Genomic DNA, 21632 nt, shown 5'->3' on the forward strand with positions numbered 1-21632 from the left:
TTCCAAGCTTGAGGGGAAAACTCGAGTTGGATGGGTTTCAGGGATTTTTTTCCGATTTTAAAATATGATCGAACCTTTTTCTCTTGAGTTAAAATTATATTTTTATCTCTTTTAACTTAGAATCTCTTACACAAACTCGTAAATCACAATCATTTGATTATTGTTATTTTTAAAGTGAGTCTTAAACCAAACAATTTCTTCAATCTTTTTGTTTTAAAAAAACTATATTTTTTTATTTTTTTTTATATAAAAAAAACTATATTGTTGAAACCGCTTAGTAATATTGAATGCTTTTATTTTACTTTTTTTAATAAAAAAATACAAAATGAGTGATAGTCCATGCAGGTGTATGTAGTAGAGTGGGGATACCCAAACTCGATCGGATATGGGGTTTTATTTTTCACTTCCGTTAGAAATTGGGGCGAATAAGAGGATACCCGAACCCTTTTGAGTGGAATGTTAATTGGTTTGAACAAGTGTTTCGGTAAGTTGGGAATGGTTGTTTAACAAGTTTTTGGAATGATAAATGCGGGTCAGTGATATGATCTTGATCAGGATAAATTCCAACGACTTTTCGCTATTTCTTCTAATAAAAAAGTGGCTTCGGTTAGTGAGTGTTGGAAGAAGAGGAAGGGGTGTTGCATTGGTATTTTAGTTGGCGCCGTCACTTGTTCGTTTAGGAAAAGGGGGATACATTCACGGTTAATTCGACTCTCTTGCTCCAATGATTAGTGCAGGCCCAATGATTTCTCAGTCACAATATTTGGTAGTGTAAAGCTCCATCAAAAGTATGTGCTTTATTTCTTTTCTGTTAATCCTTTTTTCTGTTTTCTGCTACTGCTTAGGTGTGTTTACTGCTTCAGCTGTTTTGGGCTGGTGTGCCTTAGGTTCAGGTTTTTGTTTGTAGATGATATTTTGTACATCGTGTACTAAATCTTTCTTTAATAAAATTTTATTTTAGCCTCTTAAAAAAAGTACAAATTAAAGATAAATATTTTTATAAATGTACTTTATCAACCATTGATGTATTTAGAACTATATATCATCATAAATGTAAAGTTGAATGTATTAAACCTAAGAAGATAAATGTTACTATGAAGGTGACTATGAACCGGTGTTTAAAATTATCAAAATTTTTATTAATGATTGTCGACGATTATCGACAATACTCTTTAGAAGTAAAATATAACGACTCTTCTCATTTTTACGACTAAAACAAGACATAATAGATTGACTTTATCTTTATTTATTTATTTTTTTGTGTTAATCCTTTGGTTCCCAGGGGAAGGTGGCCTTGGTAATCTAGAGTTTGGCCATGAGATAAGTAAATTCTGGCCAATAATTGTTTCCACAAGAATCAAACTCGGTTAACCACTTGACTCCAATGTCTTGGTTTGATAGGCTGACTGTAGTTCAATATGGATTACATCTTTATTTTATGTTGTTTTAATTAAACCGCTATCAATTAAGCCATTATTTCAATCATAAAAATGAGAGTGACCATTAACTTATACTTCTAAACAACAACATATGTAATTGATCAATAAAATTTTAAATATTTTTAAAGTGATAGTTCACAATGGACCATTTATAAAAATGATTCGTATTAGAATTTTCCATAATAAAAAAAATAGCTTTATCGCATATTTAGTCCCTATTTTAAATTTTAATTTAGTGTCCCTCATATTTTCTTTTGACTTTGTTGTTTTTGTCCTCTTCAATTTATTTTTTCTTTGTTCTTTTATTTTTTTTAGCAATGAGTCAATTGAGTATCCTTTATATTCTTTTTTCAATTTATAATTTATGTAATTTGCCATTAAAAAAATATAGTCCGTCTATCAAACTTATATTTTATGTATTTATTTTTATTTTTAAGAGTTTCGTATTAAACAAATTATTCTACATTATTGGAAATGCTAGTGCTTCTACGTGTGTTATGTGGATTAGAATATGAATTAATTGATCATTTATTCGACTCTTGCAATCAAATCTCACCAGTTTGGTATGACATTTCCGGTGGTTGGGTGTGGAGATGGTGTCTCCGAGTGGTGTAGTCTTAAGTTTTTTTAGGCTTTCTTGGGCATGGATAGAAAAGATAGATTGAGATGATTATTAATTTGACATACTATATTGTGTGGACTATTTGGAAAGTTTGAAATGACGTATTATTTTCGGAAGGTACTTTTTATGCCGAGTGTATGATCGATAGGGTGAAATTTTTATCTTGGAAGTGATTTCTATGTAAAAACAATAGCTCCCTTTGTTCCTTTTAATTATGTGTGGGGGTATCCACCCTACTTTATGCTGGAATCGGTACAGTTTGTTGACATGTCATGTTGGGTCTCGCAGAGCCGGGGCGATTGGAGGCCCTATTGTTGCTTTGTCATACCTATGGTTGATTCTTGTCTCTCGCTTCCTGATGGGTATACTTTTTCTCGTGGTGGTGCCTATGAAAGGCTCTAGGTTGTTGGTGGTACGTACATCTTTGTATATTCTTGTAGTTTTATTTTTCAGTTTATTTTCCGGTCTTCCTTAAAAATTGTTAGGTTATGGTGGAGTGTACTTCTGGTACCTCTTTATCGTTCTAAACTTCTTGTACTTTTTTCGTTTTTATATTAATTAATATATAATATATTTTCAATTAAAAAAATTATTCTAATTTAGGTATACAGTGAACTTAGAAGAACAAATAAAATGACATTTTTCACTATTTCCAAAGAAGTTAACACTTCTCTAGTTCAAAGTTGTTGATTACAACATTTATTTATCAAATACATTTTAAAAAAGATTAATATAAAAATCTTCATCCGATAATCATTATTAGACGGTGTCAACCACCAATTTAAGAACTTGAACCCGAACTACTCATCGTTGATACTGCAAAAATATTCCAAGGTTAGTATACCATTAGATTATAGTATCATTTTTTGACAAAAGTATGAAGAATCATGATATAAATATTATAGGCTAAAAATAAATAAATATATAATTGAGGCTATAAAGTAATAAAGAAAAATTATTTTATTGGAACAAAAAAAAAAAAAAAAATTATTTTAAAACTTACATATATTCTTGTTTGCATCTACATTTAAAGAACCTGCACTTCGGTAGTTCAGGAAAGACGCACATACTGTCTGGACAAGTCCTTTGAGTAACACAATAATAAGTCCATGCTGCGATATAAAACAACAATAAAATAATGTTAAAAAGTTTATTTAATCTAGTGAACTTTGCCTAGTTGACAGAGACATTACATTATATATGCAGGGAGTTCGGAGTTCGAACTCTGTTCATCTTACTTATTCATTTTAAATGTTAAATTTTTAGTCATTAAACTATTTGATCAGGAAAGAAAAAAATACTTTAAGAAAAGATGAGAAAGTGCTTATTACCGTCGCATACAACAAAAAATAGGAAAAAAGAGAGAATGATAAGATTAACAAGCTTGAACAATTTAGCCATATTATTTCTCCTTTGAATGTAATAAACAACTAATTGGTTTGATCATTTTATAATGTAAAAGAACATGCTCGATTTTATTTAAATATATTTATTTTGCACCTATGGAGTTGCAAGAAGCTCTTCCTAATATAATAATTGTTATTAAATATGTCTCTTTAGTATATTGATTTGTCATATTTGTCTATTTAATTCACACATTTGATTAATTCACTTTGGTAAAAGTCTTATAAAAATCTTGATGTTCATGAGAGTTCATTTATTTTTTGTTTATGTCAACCTTTCATAATTATTTATATTTTTTTTGTTAGCCTTTGATGAATAACAGGGTCAAAATCCTACTAGAGGATCAAATTAGCATTTTTACTTAACTCGATCACTAAACAATTAAAGCTCCAAATTGATAAACAACGGATCCTTATAGTCCTAAGTATGGTTTTAGAAAATGTTTGTTATTAATAGTATAAATGTTTACAAGATGTAAAAATTCACTGATAAACAAACATCATCAGTTACTTCTCTAAGTCTAATGTATACTCTTGATTTTTAATATTTCTTCACCTATTGCTCAACATTTGTTTTTGTTCTCAACAAACAATGTGGAAAGCTATTGAATCTGTCAACTTGCAATTCCGTCCTTAGTTGATCGATTCAATAACATTAGCGATACTTTTGATTTGAGATCGGGAGTTAGAGTCTAGTGGCGTCTTTGCAGGTCGAGCTGATGTCTTCTTTGGTGGTTTGGAGGCTGAGGAATGTCCTTCTAGTTTAGATGTGGACCTCTGTTAGGTGGTGCTGGTTTTGGTTTTCTTCATTGGTGTTCCGCCTATATACAGCGCCATTTGTTTTGTAGTTACGATTTTCCCGGCCTCTGTTCGTCTTGTGCAGAGACCGGTTATTAATAATAATATATTTGCCGTTTAAAAAAAAACGATTTGATAGATAAAAGTGACTGTATATCTAACTCTATTCATAGACAGTAATTTACAGATGCAATCATTCTAGATCATGTATATAAAGATATCTACGTCTAGCATTTCTGGATCAAAATAACAGTTTCAGAGTTTTATCTCAGAAAAAACTGTTAAAAAGTCTCACATTGAATATGAGATGATCTTGACAAGTGTTTATAAACATGTGGCAGTCTTCACCTTACAAACCGGTTTTGTGAGTATGAGTTAAACTCATACTTATTTCTAATAATTTCTAACATGGTATCAGAATCTTTCTAAGATCCATTAGACTACCCGTTATTTGGGCAACCCATTATTGTTGAGTCCACGGTCCTCACCTTACAAGCCGATTTTATGATGATGAGTTAGGCGCCTCGCTAAATGTCTGCTCGCCTCGCTATATACTTGTGTTTCTTGAGGGTCAAGTAACTGCCAATTGTTCCAAGTGGTCACTAAAAATCCATATTTCGTCAGGCGATTTATTTGCTCACCTACAAAAATGTGCTCTTGCAATTACCTTTTGATTTCTTAGTTGCATTTTCCCTCGCGACCTCTCATTTCGACTCGGAAATTGCTTTGCCCTGTTTTCCCTTGAACTCCCTAGTAGCAATTCACTAGGCCTTAATTGGCTTGCTTAGCGAAATACACTGGATTCAATTCCTTGGATTTTCCTTTTAAGTTCCAATCTCTCTTTGTATGTTTTTCCCACAAAAAGGTCAAATCCATCAAAGAAACTATCCTATACATTATAGAACATAATATTGGGGGTATTCTTGCAAAACAAGTAATAAGTGCTATAAATATATTATTGAAAATCGCTCTTTTTTTTACAAGAAAATCACTTTTGCAATTTCGACCGAATCGCTTTTGTTGATAAAAAAAAGTTGTTTGGCTTTTAAAGCGTTTGCATTTCAATTTAGTATTCCAACAAATATTTTTTTGGTTCATCTTTATTTGACCTTTGGACCCAATTTTGTTTAGGCTTAATTTTACTTTTGACCTTCCAAGTATTGTAATTGTATGATTTTAGTCTTTCTATAGGGATTTTTGTCCTCTATGTTTTTCTATTTTAAATATGGTAGTCCAAACCTCATTTTTCCTCAAAGTTTCATTGAGGTGGTATCCAACAAACATAACAAACTTAGTTAATTAATTAAATACAATAAAAAAAGTCAAATTGAAAGTGAGAATGAATGAGATTCATGTAGGATTTCAAACTTGTTAGTTTATAACACTGAGCAAATTTCACACCAAAATCATCCATTGTACAAATTAACCAATGGCAATGCTTCGCTATTTTTCACGAAACAATAATTCGGAATAAACAAATTCCCATTTTTTTAAATAGAAAAGTCTCACTTTAAAATTCACTTAAAGCTTTGTTTAATGTTGGGTGTAGGAGTATGGAATAAATCATATGGGTCTCGACTTGATGACATGCATGCATATAAAATTAGGTTATTAATTAAGTGAACACTTATGACGTGCATATGAAATTAGGTGAACACTCTTATTTTAGTTATTTGGATATGGATATATACTGAAGCTGATATATCGCTGAAGTAGATAATTTTGATACGTCTAAAATTTAATGAACACTACTATTTATGAATTTATGAGAATTATTCACTTTATATATACAAGAATTCATCGTAAAATTATAGGGCTTCCAATTTATGATGAATAACCTTTAACCGATAGTCATGAGTGATCGATCTATACGCATGAACACATAAACCATTTGCACGTCACAACATCAGGGTGGGTGCAGAACTTGTTTGGACAATCTTGGGAATTGAAACACATGTACAATAATGGTACAAAATATGCTGCCATGTAAAACAAAAATAAAAAAAATGTTAATTATCAATAATGGAGGATGAAATATAAAGAGATGAAATCGAGAAAGAGATTAATTATTACCGTTGCATACAACAAAAAATAAGAAAAAAGAGAAGATCGTAATATAAACAAACTTGAATAATTTATCCATATTATTCATCCTTTGCATGTAATAAACTATATGTTTGATCATTTTATTTATAATGTAAAAGAACATGCTCTGTATAATTAAATCAATTTTTTTGCACCTATGAAGTTACAAGAAGCTCTTCCTAAAATAATGATTGTTATTACATGTAACTCTTTAGTATATTGATGTGTCATGTTTGTCTCTTTAATTCACACAATTGAATTGATCACTGCACCTTAGTAAAATTCTTACAAAAAATTTGGTGTTAGTGAGAGTGATGGGAAAAACAGACATATAGAAAATAAAAGAACACAATTACAACACAAGAATATAATATGAAAATTCAAAAGTCGGAGAAAAAACCACGGCCGTTGTCAAAACCGACAACCAGAGAATAAATACTATGTAAAAATTGTTATAACACATAGATTTCACTCTCAAAGTAAATATTGGAACTTCATTTATTCTTTATTTTTTTAATTAGTAGATATATGAAACAACAATAATCATTGAAAACTCTCACATAAGTGAAATAACTGAAGTTCGAGATTAGGCCAAGATGACAATTTAAACATTATTTCCTGTTGAACTGGAATTTATAGACCATTTATTCTTTGTTTTTATTAGTATTTTATTATTATTTTTATTTCTTTGTTAGCCTTTGATGAAAGACTGGGTCAAAATCCTATAAATGGCAGTAAAATGTGCAGGGGCGTCTCCGAATTTTAGGAGACTCTGTGCAAAATATAAAAATGGCCCCTTAATAAAAAAATTTGTTGATTTAAATTGCATATAATATAAAAAAAATCAATCTTATAAACATATAAATTATCAATATTAAATCAATTGCATTAAATTAAATGGAACAAGAAATACAAAATAATTATCTTTGTATATAACGTCAAAAAGGAACATCCTAATCTAAGATCAAATTGTATGCAAAGATTAAAATGGACTAGAATTATATTTATGATTATAGATAACTAATTTATTGATACATATGATATTTTATGAACATTAACAATATATAACTATTATTTTAGGGCTTAAAAATTAATCTATTAATATACATTTGATATTTTATATAAATAATATATAAGTAACATTATAGGACCTCAAAATTTTGATTTGAGACCCTCAAAATTTGGAGGCCCGATGCCATCGCACACCTCGCACATGTGTGCGAGATGTTAGAATATTTTCTAATATTTTGTGGGCTGCAATCAATTGTGGCTTTTGATTTTAATAAAAACGGGTTGATGTTGTTGTGATCCATTTGATGATGCTTAAGCCTGATAATTGTGATCAGTAATAATGGGCTTGAACACTAATTCTGATTTGTGTAGAAACAAAGTGTAGGCCCAACTCTAGAGTCCATGATGGGTGGTACTAGGGTTGTTATCTTATAAATAGATAGGCTAGGTCCCCTTTGCCGTCATGTTGTCAAGCTAGGAATAAGCTGAACGCTCATTTGTTGTCTCCCCCATCAAAGACTTCAAAGACTGGAGCATGTGATTAGGCAAAGGAAGACCTTGTCTAATATATCGATGTTTTCGATATTGGTGCGCTTTCCGGTAACATGATTGTTGATTCACAAGTAAGTGTGTTCTAGTTTCATATAATATATTGATCTCTAATTATTAATTATTACACGAGACGCCTCTGAAAATGTGGAACAATTAAAAAGTTAGTGCTAGAAATAATTCAAAAATAGTTCTACCAAACAAAAAAGAAATAATTCAAATATAAGTTACCACCAAATTTATAAAAAATATTTTAGGATCAAAGTTAATGCATATAAATTTTGGGAATTGCATTGGGTATTCTACATTATTGATGGTTACTTTGCTGCCCAGTTTAATTGTTTGAAGTCTATTTGGTTTAAGGTATAGTTTCAACTTGGTGGTCAAACTTTTTTCATGTGGCTTCATTGATGTTATCTTGTGCTCTATAGTTGTTAAATTTTATTGCTTTATTAAGTGGTTAATTAAGCTTTGTGTTGTTAGTTATCAAATGATCGACACCTTTATTCATTCATAGATGTGTCTTATATAGGCAAGGGTACAAGTAAACAAGGCTTAAGATACAAGTCATAATGCAAGCCAAGTCAGGGCAAGCCAAGGCAAGGCAGACAAGCTTGCGCGCGCACCCAATGCTTGGCATCATACATAGGCCTAATGCATTGAAGCAACATACAAACTAAACACCTAATATACCGTCACTTAAATTGAACATACACAAACAATGGTTCAATTTAAGCTACAAAACTACTGACATTAAACATTTCTAGCCCCTCCCTTAATCTGCAAAAAGATTCCAGCTTCAGAGGTTTGGTAAGTAGGTCAGCCAATTGATCTTCACTCTTGCAATGCACCAGTTCAATTGTACAATCCTTAGTGAGGTCTCTAAAGAAGTGGAACCTGACATTAATATGCTTGCACCTACCGTGCATGATAGGATTCTTTGAAAGCTTGATAGAAGAGTTGTTATCACAGTAAATCTTAATGCATTTAGTTTGCTTCATTTTCAAGTAACTCAAGACATTTTTCAACCAAACTCCTTGACAGGCACAAGCAGCAGCTGACACATACTCTGCCTTGGTAGTTGAAAGAGTGACAATGGGCTGCTTCTTTGATGATCAAGAAATAGCACCTGAGCCCAACATAAACACATATCCAGTTGTACTTTTCCTGTCATCCAAATCCCCACCATAATCAGAGTCACGCCATCCTTTAAGACACATATCAATCCTTGAACTTGACTTATACATGATCCCAAATCTTATTATACCTTTCAAGTATCTCATTATTCTTTTGACTACAGTAACATGAGCTTCAGTTGGCATGTCCATAATTCTTGCAACTAGACAGACAGAGTAAGCTAGGTCAGGCCTAGTAGCTAGCAGATATATTAAGCAACCTACCATTTGCTTATAGAGTGCTGCATCTGTTCCTTCTTCATTTTCATTTTTAACTAATTTGCATCTAGGAACAATGGGGACTAGATACTTGATTGCAGTTTTCCATGCCAAACCTGCTCAATATCTCAGTTGCATATTTTTGCTGAGTCATGAATATTCCATTGTGACCTTGATTTACTTCAACTCCTAAAAAGTATCTCATCTTTCTATGAAATCGAGCAATCCTCGTATTATTTAGGTCTCAACTCATTGTGACCTAGTTATGTGTCTAGATCGCATTGCGAATGATTGTTTTACCAAACTACTATATTTGAAGAATTTTTAACACAAATAAGTAACATAAACCACCTTTTATTTTCGTTGAATTATAAGTTCATTTAAAAATTAATCCGCAAGTGAAATTCACATGATTGTCCCAATAGAACAAAAGTTCATTTAAACTTTTGCACAAAATTGTTTCTACTATTTAAAAGGATCAGTTAAGTCATTAAAATTGTTGAACTTCAATCTTATTGAAACCAAAACTAAAACATTTTTCAAAAAAGAGGTAGAGTTTTTTCATTGTGACATTCTATATGTGAACTTTAATCTATTATTTATATGTTTAGGAGTTTCTCTCTCATAGTCTTATTCCTATGTGGTACCATTTCATTGATCCATGTCTTATGTGGCATTCTAATATTTCTCCAATTCCTATGTGGCTAACTATGAAGGCCTTTGCAATTTCTCTAATACATGATGATATCATTTTACTTAGAATCTTTGGTTAATTTGGAAATTCAATCATTTCTCAATTATTGTTTATAAATCGTATTTAATGCACCTATTAAAAATAATTTTAAAAGGAAATAACTCAAATTCAAATATAAATAATTATATCTCATTAACATATATATCTAACCATGAGCTAATAAAATGAAATATTTCATTATTTCATTAGAAACATATAAATAATTAGAAACATGAGCTAATAAAATGAAATATTTCATTATTTCCAATGAAGTTCTTTAGTAATTCAGGCCAGTTCTTTTTTTATTTTTTTTTGAAGGAAGGATACCAGTTCTTGTTCTTGATTGGAGTATTTAACAAACATTAAAAAAAAAAAGAGTAATGTATAAAAATTTACATCGAAATAAATCATCATTAATCCTTGATTTAGATCTTCATGATTTGAACCAAGCTAGCTCTTGTCCTATCCATCTCATTGGTATACAATAACTAGAGCTTCACATTTTTTTGAGCTTCACATTTAAAAACTGCAGAATCAAACACAAAATCACTACCATTTATTTTATTTAATTTTTATTCCTATACAAAATTTAAGCTCAAAATAGTAATTTAGTAACTCCACTCTAGGCAAATTGTGGTTAGAGAGCTTTTTTTACCCCATTGCATCTTAAATATCTACATTTTTCTCTGTCTTTTGCTAAATACCTCCCCATGCAAAGCTTAATTATTGTGCATACTTCTTGATTTTGATGTTTAATAATTTAGAGATTAGTTTTTAGAGATTTTATAGAAAAGTAGAATTTACGTTGTGTTTGTTATAATAAAATCACTTTTTTAAATAAAATAATCTTTAGTTTGTTCTGATTATAAGTGATTTTTTTAATTACAAAATAACTTTATTCTTTTAACATTTCTTTTCTCTTTTCTCTAAAAAAAAATCTATTATTTGAGAAGCTATTCATAACAGTTTTTCATTTTTAGCCATTTTCTAATTATATTTAGCTTCTGATTATTTTAAAAATCTGTAACAAACAATATTTTTAAAAGTGATTATTTTTATAAAATATGTGATTATTTTCTAAAAAAATTGTAACAAACGGATTTCGGAAATATACATCTAGACAGCAAAAAAGTTGTTTGATTTATTTAAAATTATACATCTGAACGACCACAAAAAAAATATTTTTATAAATGTGTACATCCAAAATGATTTAAATGTGTACATCTGAATGTGTACATCCTTAAGTAATAGCAATATTTCACATGTCATTTTTATGCTAAATGCAAAAGTAGAATAAAATTATTTTACTTTACTCAATCATCTTAAATTTATATTAAAAAAAAAAAGTTAAAAGATCAAAGAAAGTACTCCCTCCGTCTCAAAATATATATAAGCAAAAAATGGTTAAAATTTTAGTCCAAATACATCCATTTTTATGCTAAATGCAAAAGTATATTAAATTTATAATCATGTAATGATGTTCCTTTTTTTTAATGGCAAATATTATATTAAAAAAAAAAGTCAAAAGACCAAAGAAATATAAAAATATATTTTTGTTTATTTTTTACTAGAAAATATTATATTAATTAAAATGATGTTCTTGTTTTCTACATATTCTAAGGGGAAAAAAAAGAGGTCACACACTTCTAAGCTTGTAAAAAATTGAAAGGCACTAAAGAAATATAAAATATTGAATATGAAGTATGAAATAAATCATATGGATCCTAACTTTATGACATGCATATAAAATTATATATAGGCTTCAAAATTCAAAGTAATAACTTTTAAACTTTTGTTAAAAAAAATAAAATTAATTAAACTTAACCGATATTCATCATCCATGCATGAACAAATGAACCATTTGCACTTGGGAACTTCAGGAAAGGTGCACAATTTCCTTGGACAAGCTAGGGAAGTAGTACATAAATAAAATGCTGCGATATTAAAACAAGAATAAAAGTAATGTTAGAAAAAGAAGTTGAAAGATGAGTCTAAGGTCAAAAGGAAATTTAAAAAAGATGTGAGAAAGGAATTATTACCATTGCATCCAACAAGTAATAAGGAAAAAATGAGGATTATAACATTAACAAATTTGAAAAATTTAGTCATATTTTCTCATTTGGATGAAATAAACAATGTTTGATTGTTTTATAATGCAAAAGGACAAGCTCTATTTTATTCAATTAATTTGTTTGCACCTATAGAGTTGCAAGAAACTCTCATAAAATAATATAATTGTTTTTTATTTGACTAAATAAAATAATAATTGTTTTTTTTTTTTGTTAATTAATAATTGTTATTTTATAGAGAATAAAATAATTGCTTTTTTTTACTTAAATAAAACAATTGTTATCAATGGTCTCTTTGGTATGTTGATGTGTTTGTCTTTTTTTTTTTTTTTTGAAAATATGTGTTTGTCTCTTTAACTCACAATTGATCATCTGTAGAATATTTTTTATGTTAAAAATTTAAATTATACATTCTTAAAAAAAAAAAAATTATACAACAATAAAATATGGTTCAATAAGTTCAATGTCATTCATGGACTTATCTGGAAAAACAATTTCAAATAATTAATATTGCTCAATGCCATTTTTTTATAGGCTCTTTTAAGTTTTTTTTTTCTCTTTTAAGTTTAACTTATCAAAGTTACGAAATTCTAAACTAAGACTAAGAAAGAACAATAAAAATTAGACATGATACGATAAGTTTCATGATTAATTTATTATATCTTGTTGTTTCAACAAACATAGATATAATATGATAAAATTATATATCTTGTTTCTTATCATGACCATTGAACGGGCTTAAATTTGCTCATGTCATATCTTAACGGCTCGTTTGGTGCGCAAGAAGAGACAAGATCTGATAAAATTATTTTATCCTACTTAAATCTCTTGTTTGGTGCACCAATAAAAAAGGATAAAATAAACCAATTTGTTATCCTATGATATTGATCATTTGTTATTTTAATCCTTATATATTCTAATTGAATATTACATTTTATCTTTTTAACACACCATCTTAAAAAATAATTACAAAAATTATAAGATATTTTCTTATTATTTGTACTATTATAGAATGTAAAAAAACATAAAAAATAAAATAAAAAGGACAGAGAGTATAATCAAATTCCTTAGGGTGGGAGCAATAATCTTCTGGACAATCTTATTATTTGTACTATTTTCTTATTATTCATATGCATTTACAAATAAACCGCTTGCACATCACAACTTTAGGGTGGGAGCAATAATCTTCTGGACAATCTTTGGTAGTATAACAAACAAAAGGTGGTGGCCTCCATGCTGCCACGTAAAATAAGAATAAAATAATGTAATTAAATTACAAGAAAAAGGGATGAAAAATAAGTCTAAGAGAAAAAATTAATTTCAAAAAAATGAGAGAGAAAGGGTTTATTACCATTGCATACAACAAGAAATAATGAAAAAATAAGGATCATAACATTAACAAATTTAAAAAATTTAGTCATATTTTTTGTCGTTTGCATGTAATAAACAACTAATTGTTTGATCATATATTTTATAATGTTAAAGAACATATATATGCTCTCTTTCAATCAATTTGTTTTTTGTGCCTATAAGTTGCATGAAATTCTTTCTAAAATAATAAAAAAAAAAATTTGTTGCGAACTAAAATAATAATTGTTATTAAATGTCTTTTTATATATTGATGTGTTATATTTGTCTCTTTAACTCGTACAATAGATCACTTAATTTTAGTAAAAGTCTTAAGATAATCTTGGTATTCGTGAGAGTGGATTTATTCATTGTTTTTATCGACCTTTCATTATTATTTTTATTTCTTAGATTACTTAAATTAAAATTAATATTCCTAACAAGTAACATATGGGTAGCTAAAAGTAACAAATTCTCTATAAAAAAAAGTAACAAATTCATTGATTAAAAATAACATTTTTATTAAGCACAAGCATCCCTTACAAAATTGTATATCAAAGAACGTTCCACTTGACTTTCTTTGCTTTTAACATGAGGATAATTCTTTGTTTGTATCAAAGTGATTTTTCTTTGCTAAAGATCTTTCTTTTAATTTGAAGGCTTATTGTTTATTCAAAAAGTCCTTATTTTTCTTAATAAATCAGAAACACATTAGGGTATAGAATGGGTCCATGACATCTTATAAATTTTTTATATAAGCTACAAAGTAATAAAGTAATAACAATTGCGGTATCTCAGTCGATAATTGCTAAGAGACATTATTAAAAGGAATGGAATTCGAACCCGAATTCTCCACTAGGATATACTACACAATCAGAAGAAAAAAAAACTTAACTAATAGTCATCATAGGCATTTACAAAAGAACCACTTGCACTTTGTAACTTTAGGGTAGGTGCAAAAATCTTTTGGACAATGTTTGATAGTATAACAAACAATAGGCGGTGGTAGTAGAGACCAAGAATTTGCTGCAACGTAAAATAAGAATAAAAGAATGTTAATTAATAATTATAGAAGGAGGATGAAAAATGAGTCTAAGGGAAAAAAAATTAAAAAAGATGAGAGAAAGGGCTTATTACCATTGCATACAGCAAGAAATAGGGAAAAAATAAGGATCATAACGTTAACAAATTTGAAAAACTTGGTCATATTTTTTCTCGTTTGCATGTAATTAAACAACTAATTGTTTGATCATGATTTTATAATGTTAAAGATCATGCTCTCTTCTATTCAATCAAATTTTATTTTTGCAACTAGTTGTAAGAAATTCTTCCAAAGATAATAGTTGTTAATTTTTAAATGTCTCTTAAGTATATTGATGTTGTTATATTTGTCTCTTTAATTAACTCATAGAATTGATCACTTCACTTTGGCAAAAGTCTTATAATAATCTCGGTGTTCATGAGAGTTCATTTATTCTTTGTTTTTATCGACCTTTCATTATTATTTTTACTAGCGGGCCAGGCAGGCGCGTTTCGCGCCTGCCTGTGTCTAACTTATGTACCTAAAAAAAAAAATACGCCTTATGTTATGGTGAGTTTGTTAATAAAAGATTTTTGTTGCTACTAAAAAAAAAACAATGGTAATGTTGGTATTATGAAAATTCTACCCCAAAACTCATGTATTCTTTTTATATATTATAGTATAGAATAGATATAGATGAAAAAACCATAAAAAAAAAGAGAGGAAGTTAAGGGCAATTATGGAATAATTAAAAAAGCATAAAGGAAGTTAAGGGCAAAATGGACCCAAAAAAATCCAGCCCAAACTCCCTTATCCCCTTTATATATTATTATAGATTTCCTTGTTAGACTCTGATAAACGAAAATGTCAAAATCCTAAAAGCGCGGTGATGACAGTCTGTCATATGTTAGTTGTAATATTTTTTTATTTTTTTTTTATAAACTTAGTTGTGATAGTTATTTTATAGTATTCTTGCAATTTTTAGGTAGAATTACATGTAGAATTTATAGGAATTTAGCTCAATTGAAGAAGGTACAAGAGTTTGAAGAAAAAGCATAAAATAAGGTGAAAATGCCTGAAAATTCATACACTGAAACAGGGGTCATTGTGCTACGATGGGATAAAAAAAAAATATTTTCAACATATGAAAGCCATCGTGCCACGATGGACTTCCATCTTGCCATGATGGGGACCAGGTTGGACGCGTTTTTTTGCCTATAAATATTAATTCTTTGATTGAAAATAACATTTTTATTAAGCACAAGCATTATGATAAGAGGAAGATGACTTCCGATTACGAGTGCCCTTGGTGCCAAAACACCTCTAAATTTATCATGCACACTTTGAAAGATTATGATGAAGTGTTACTGATTTTTGGACAATTATACAACTAGATTATGATCAAGTCCTTGGCGTTCATACATGGATTGACCGGAACGTCACTAAAGAGAGGATAGCTAACACCCCTTAGAGATTATCAGGATCAGAGTCAACATTTGTCTTGTGGTGCTCCCCTTCCGTTCCGATGAATGGGAGGGTGGTTTTTCTACATGCAGGTGCTCCAACCCTTAAGTCAGTAAGAGGTGGAGTAAGGTTTTAAGAGTGTAGGAGAATGTATCTGGCTCCTCTGTATGAGCATATCAATGTCATCAAGTGGCTGTCGGAAAAAAGTTGATGAGTCATGATGAACAACAAATATACACCGTTCTGACGTGTTGGTCGTTACAGTATAGCTGGATATTCTATAGCCGTTGAGCAGAAGAGCACTTCCTTGTGCCTTACATATTTGACCATGCTCAATGCAGGAGGAGGAGGGTCTCCTCAATACTTGGGCCAAAGGCCTATAGTCTGAAATAATATATGATCGTTGGGGATAACTTTTTTTAAGCAACGTGCAGGACTGTTTTTTATTTTTATGGTTGTAGAAAGTATTTTATATAAATGTAGGTCTTGCATACCTCATAAAATACCAAAATTTACTTGAGCAAAAAGTATATCTCTGTGACAGACCTACATTTATAGAAAATGTGCATGTAAGATAAACCGGTCTATGACCAAGCAACCCAAACCGGTCACTGAATTGGCCAGATAATTTTTTCTCAAAATTTACTTCAAAACTATTTTCCCTTTTAGGTTGTGTTTAACCCTATTTTTTAAGATTTAAAAGTTACTTTAAGAATAAAGTTTAAATGGGAGGTTTAATTTTAAAAATTCATCATGAGAAATAAAATGCTTGCACCTTAATTTTAACTAAAAGATCACAAAATTACAGCAATTTTCATAAAATACAGAATGTAAACTAGAAACAACACAAAAGTTATTGTACGACATAGGTCTTGCAAGTAATATGAAAATCTACATCATAATAATTATTTGAACATATAAACCACCAATTCCATTAAGCCAATTAAACGTCCTTCATGATATTTGAACCAAGCACAACTAGAGCCTCACATTTAAAAATAAACTGCAGAATCAAATTCAATGTTAGATTGTCAGTACCATTTCATATTTGACTTTATGCCTATTTAGAGTTAAGCTCAAAATAAATTGTGATCTTTGGTAACTTCATTCACTAAATAAAATAAAAAAATTCGATATAAAAATTATTCTATTTTTAATTTCCTTAATGTGTCTTAAGTACAAACCAATATTTGTAAATTTACTTAATCATACATGTTGCATTTATTTAAAAAAAAAATAATTATATAATCATGTAATGATGATGTTCTTGTTTTCTATATTATTTATTTTTGGGACAATGTTTTCTAGATATTCTGAAAGAGAACATCGGTAACAACACGTGCAAGATAAAATTTGTCAACAAAAACAAAGGTTAGAGATATTTGTGTTAAGTATGCTTGGATCTCAACCCCAAAAGCTAGCTCAAAGGGTGAGGTTGCCCTCACATATTTATACACTTCACATCCCGGGAACCTAAGCAATGTGAGACTTCAAACAATCTCAAACAATACAACAACACATTCAACACCCACCCTCACGCCTAGCGTGGTCCTGGGTCAAATGCCCACATTGCAGTCCTTAACCCGGCTCTGATACCATGTTAAGTATGCTTGGATCTCAACCCCAAAAGCTAGCTCAAAGGGTGAGGTTGCCCTCACATATTTATACACTTCACATCCCGGGAACCTAAGCAATGTGAGACTTCAAACAATCTCAAACAATACAACAACACATTCAACAATTTGAATGTCACGTGAACACACGATCCAACCGTTCATTATGACATGCATATGTTAAGAAGTCTCAAATTGATTGCGAAATAGTCTGAATATGTGTTTATAATTTAGAGCTGTCTTCACCTTACAATTCGATTTTGTAAGATTGAGTTAAGTCCAACTCACGATTCTAAAAACATAAATAAAATTAAAGGCTCCAAATAGTAAAGAATAACTTTTAAACTTACACCATTTTTCATAATTTCCGCATGCATGAACACACAATCCAACTGCACATCTTATCTTCAGTAAGAGCGCAAGAAGAATCTGGACAATCTTGGTCATTTATGCATACATAAAATGCTGCGATGAAAAGAAGAAGAAAAAAAAAATGTAACAAAAAGAGGATGAAAATAGTCTAAGGTAAAAAAAGAAAATTTTGAAAATGTGGGAGAAAGAGCTTATTACCATTGCATACAACAAGAAATAGTAGAAAAAAGAGGAAGAAGACATTAACAAACTTGAGAATTCTTGCCATGTTTTTTCTCCTTTACATGTAATGAACAACTAATTGTTTGATCATTTTATAATGTAAAATAACGTGCTCAATGTTGGGTAGTGAGGGAGAATTTCATTGGGTTTGATCGGTATATTGGGCATTAAGTAATCACACAAATAATTTTGATGTTTTCTCTTCGGGCCCCCGTGTTTCTTTTATACCCCCAAATATTCCAATTTTGCCCTTGATAAAAATTTCGGTTCGCAGAAACCGAATTTTTTTTAGTACAAATTCAGAGTAAAATTCGGTTTTTATAAACCGAAATTTGTTTTCAAGGCAAAAAAAAACTTCGGTTTCTATAAACCGAAATTTTTTACAAGGGCAAAATTGGAAATTCAGGGGGTATAAAAGAAACACGGGGGGGCCCGAAGAGAAAATATCAATAATTTTTAAATTATATTTTCATCCAAAATCTTAATGCATTAGGTCTATAGGTCATCTCACTGAATTATATGTTTCTCAACATCAACTCTTCCAATCAATGTGAAACTTAACTCAGCTCACACTTGGTATATCTCAACCTCTCCCATCGATGTGAGTCTCTCTCTATCCACGATTCGTCACCACTCGCTTATTACTCTCTTAAAATAGGCTTTGGTATCACTGTTGTGCCATGATGGAGGTCTCACTAGGTTTGATCGACACATTGGACTAAGAGCAACCATACAAGTGACTTTACATCTCACTTTCACTCAAAATTTTAAGACATTAAATTTATGGGTCATTTCACTTATATGTTGTTCAACTTTAATTTTTCCAACCAATGTAGGACTTAACTCACACTCGATAGATCAAGACTTTTTTATGGATAACACGAGGGTTGAAGCCCAAACAACAAGCTCTATTTTTTTTTAATCAATATTTTTTTGCACCTATTGAGTTTTAAGAAGTTCTTCCTAAAATAGTAATTGTTAATAAATGTATCTTTAGTATATATTGATGTGTCATTCCTGTCTCTTTACTCACACTATTGATCACTTAGTAAAAGTTTTAAAAATATATGGTGTTCATGAGAATTCATTCATTCTTTGTTTTTATATATAAACCTTTCAATATTATTTTTATTTCCATGTTAGTCTTTCATGAAAAACTGGGTCAAAATCCTAAAGAGCATTAATAATGTGTAGTATGACTCATATAGACATAGGAAAAGGGGGGCGGGGGAGCCAACCGAAGTAAAATCCTAACTCATTCAAGTAATAATACAAAACCAGGAGACATGGCGAATAACGATTGCAAGTAAATCACAATCAGTCCCAATATGTTGATGTTTGGAAGAGACCTCCTGTCGGAAGCTTCAAATACAATGTCGACATGATCAAGGTCAGTTTGTGCTAGCTAAAATAGAGTGGTACTCGCCTTTGCTTGATGTTGATGTCGGAGAAGCTATGGGTCTGCTCAGCACCATTACATGGGTCAAGGAACTACATTTCAACGTGGTCTTCGAGCTTGATTCTAAACGAGTAGTGGACAACTTTAACTGTAATGAACTTGATGAGTTTGATTTTGGTGCCATTATTAAGGATTGTAAACGTTCATTTTCTTCTTATTTTACAAACTCTCATGTTGAGTTTATTAGAAGACAAGTAAATGAGGTTGCTTATAATTTAGTAAAGGTGGCCCCATTGTTAGCTAGTTTCCATATTTTTACCGATATCCCTACATGTATCCAAGATTTGATTATTAGTGAAATGTTATGTGAGAACTTTTGTTGGGGGTCTGCTGCAAAAACTCGAACAAGAAGATGATGAAGACAGACATGATGATGGTGCACATAAATTCCAAAGCGTGTGTGAACACACTAAGCTTTAGGTTCGATTCGCCCCCACTAGTTTATGCAAACCAGATGCAAATGGGTTATACCGGCGAATCCCCTTCATGATACTTTGGAAACCTTGACGTGACTTGCACATTCACACCAAGTGTATCGACAATGGTAGTTTACAGAATAAAGTTTCATCAATGACTCTTATGCACTAGAGAAATGAAGAAATGGCTTAGTAATATTTTAGATAGATCTCAGACTTATGTGAACATGATTGGATGTTATCTGGACGTGTTTTTCTGCCTCATGAATATCTCTATTTACAGAGAAACTCATATCATTTTATGAAGGGAAGCGATCCTTGAAAGATATCATGCAATGTTATATGAAACAATGCTATGATTTACTCTTGTCCTCAAAAGGTTCAAAGACTAAACCAATAGACCCTATGTTTCAAACTAATTATTGCATCCTTTCAAGTATATTTTGGAAATTTTCTAACATGTTATAAGTTACTCTTGTAAAAAAAAAAAAAAACCGATTGGTCAGATTTACAAGAGAAGGCCGCATTATTGAGATATTTATAGGTATCATACGAGATGTTGTATCATATCCTAGACCAACAAACAATAGAGTGCTATAATTGCAAATAGATCAGGCATTGAATGAGGGATTTCTAAGCAGACATCAGGACACATCGAGTTATGTGAACATGGTCCAAACTGATGATTCTTGTTGTGAAAGGGATATACTATACTTTGTGTTTCATTCAACAAGTGCACAAAAGCGTGCGTGGATTCTCGACTCTGGACGCTCTTAGTTACCACATGAAGTTACACCATTCGTTGTTCACCATATTCAGGTCACGTAGTTTTGGATTGGTCTTTAACTAAAAGGGCAAGATGTCTCTAGCTTATGTGCATTCATCATGGAACTAAAGATTCAGGTGGAGTATAGAATTATTCTTTTGTACATGACAAAGCTCTGTCAAATCAAACCATTCAGGTGATAGCAACAATATTTAGATTATGCTTATGTAATTAACCCACCATATTGGATAGGCGCAAATATGAGTTAGTCAACTTCAGCCCAAGAAATTGAACTATGTGGAGAAATGAGTTACTATTAATAGTGTAGTAGGGGTATTCTTCTCTCCCAAACTCTCTTTTCACATCTCCAATTCCTTTTGTATTGCAACTATTTGATCAAAGTTCAATAAGAATGATTCCTATCTTAGCTTTATTTCATATTCAATTTTAGTATCATTTCAGCTTACTTATTTTTTTAGTATTTAGTTTGTTCTTTCTGCTACACCATTATATTATAGTGTCTTTCGAACTAAAAATGTCTTTGAATATCATGTTCTACACAATTTCTTTAAAACTGAACATTTGAAATCTGTCCCACAATCTCTCTGTAAGGTAAATCATTTGCTTATCGAGAATTTAAAAAAATTGAAAATCATTTGATATGTTATTGAGACACATCAAGATTAACGGTTTATTAAATAACGTAAATCTTGATGGGTCTCAATAACATATCAAATGATTTTCAAAAAAATTAAAAAAATTTATGGAACAATGACAAAGTTAGTGTTAAAATAATTCAAAAATAAGGTAACAATAAATTTATGAATACATTGAAATTATTGTGGGATC

General features: G+C 30.3%; 5 long non-coding RNA genes across 5 annotated transcripts; all 5 read right to left on the minus strand.

Moving 5' to 3' along the window:
* Nucleotides 1-2677: 2677 nt before the first annotated feature.
* LOC123899049 lies at nucleotides 2678-3534 on the minus strand. Its single transcript, XR_006805495.1, has 3 exons — nucleotides 3393-3534; nucleotides 3065-3173; nucleotides 2678-2877 (listed from the first exon to the last, which is right to left on the minus strand). It is a non-coding gene; the product is annotated as an uncharacterized LOC123899049 (long non-coding RNA).
* A 2363-nt stretch (nucleotides 3535-5897) lies between these two features.
* LOC123896526 lies at nucleotides 5898-6636 on the minus strand. Its single transcript, XR_006804557.1, has 2 exons — nucleotides 6336-6636; nucleotides 5898-6241 (listed from the first exon to the last, which is right to left on the minus strand). It is a non-coding gene; the product is annotated as an uncharacterized LOC123896526 (long non-coding RNA).
* A 3634-nt stretch (nucleotides 6637-10270) lies between these two features.
* Nucleotides 10271-12234, minus strand: LOC123895589. Its single transcript, XR_006804441.1, has 3 exons — nucleotides 12074-12234; nucleotides 11860-11968; nucleotides 10271-10560 (listed from the first exon to the last, which is right to left on the minus strand). It is a non-coding gene; the product is annotated as an uncharacterized LOC123895589 (long non-coding RNA).
* Nucleotides 12235-13074: 840 nt separating this feature from the next.
* On the minus strand, nucleotides 13075-14872 carry LOC123895634. The gene is made up of 3 exons (XR_006804464.1): nucleotides 14588-14872; nucleotides 14346-14476; nucleotides 13075-13339 (listed from the first exon to the last, which is right to left on the minus strand). It is a non-coding gene; the product is annotated as an uncharacterized LOC123895634 (long non-coding RNA).
* A 1865-nt stretch (nucleotides 14873-16737) lies between these two features.
* On the minus strand, nucleotides 16738-18274 carry LOC123887419. Its single transcript, XR_006801481.1, has 3 exons — nucleotides 18119-18274; nucleotides 17899-18013; nucleotides 16738-16938 (listed from the first exon to the last, which is right to left on the minus strand). It is a non-coding gene; the product is annotated as an uncharacterized LOC123887419 (long non-coding RNA).
* Nucleotides 18275-21632: the final 3358 nt, after the last annotated feature.

The sequence above is a fragment of the Trifolium pratense genome, linkage group LG1 (genome assembly GCF_020283565.1).
Source record: "Trifolium pratense cultivar HEN17-A07 linkage group LG1, ARS_RC_1.1, whole genome shotgun sequence".
NCBI lineage: Eukaryota > Viridiplantae > Streptophyta > Magnoliopsida > Fabales > Fabaceae > Trifolium > Trifolium pratense.